The following is a 1,086-nucleotide window of genomic DNA, read 5'->3' as shown; positions in this document are numbered from 1 at the left end:
AGGACACACACACAGGGAGGCAGAGACCCGGATGACAGAGATGGGACTTTACATGATGACTAAATAGAGATTTTAAAGGCGACTAAGTAAACAGATCAATTACAGTGAAGAACGGGGGGGGGGGGGGGGGGGGGGAGTTGAAATACATTTTAGATCGAATAATTATGACACATATGGTGTTGAAGATAAACATATGGACTAGAAAGAGATTTGATTTTGGAGGTAGAGTTGATCTTCTATACTGGATATGGAGAAAAACACACACAACTGGATATGGAGAAAAACACACACAACCACACACACACACACACACACACACACGCATATGACTAAGAGTCAGCCTGCCCCTCAGTTACACTTCTAGTCCAACCAGGAGATATGAGAACAGAATGTAGAGGTCATATTATGAAACTAGTTGTCCAGCATAGCAGGACTGCTTTGATATGGTGTCCATGGTAACATAGATAACAGAATTGCGTTCAGAGCTTTGTTCAATTCAACGAGAACCAAGGTGGAATGTTCGGATGTGGCCCAGAGGTCTATATAGGAGAAAGTTCCGATGTTCGAGGAGAGGATAATTTATTCATTCATCTGTCCTTTCATCTGTTTACGGACTGCAAGCTTTGTTCTCTTCATGTTGATCAGCCTGACTCAGTGGCATAGAGACCAGTGGAAACCCAATTAGAGCAGAGCAGAGATGATGATGATGTACAGACAAACATGGTTGCATCCTCACAGCAGCCTTGGACAGAACACTCTAGTCCCAGTCCTGGGAGATGGGAGAGGAAAGAGCTTCTGTTCATTGTTCTGTGGCTCAGGGACCCTGTCAATCCTCCTGTTGCAGAAATAAACACCACTCGCAGCTTCTCTTTATTAGGTCATTACTGTACAAGTGGAAGTTTGTCCCTCACCACAGAGGAGAGGAGAAGAGAAGAGAGGAGAAGAGAGGGGAGAGGAGAAGAGAGGGGAGAGGAGAAGAGGGGAGAGGAGGAGAGGGGAGAGGAGAGAGGAGGAGAGGCAAGAAGAGAGTTTTGGCTTTGCTCTGTACTCCAGGTTGCCTTGACACCAGCATACTGCTGAAGCCTA

This window comes from Osmerus mordax, unplaced genomic scaffold, assembly GCF_038355195.1.
Source record: "Osmerus mordax isolate fOsmMor3 unplaced genomic scaffold, fOsmMor3.pri Scaffold_128, whole genome shotgun sequence".
NCBI classification, from domain to species: Eukaryota; Metazoa; Chordata; class Actinopteri; order Osmeriformes; family Osmeridae; genus Osmerus; species Osmerus mordax.
Note: the sequence above shows the minus strand (reverse complement) of the source record.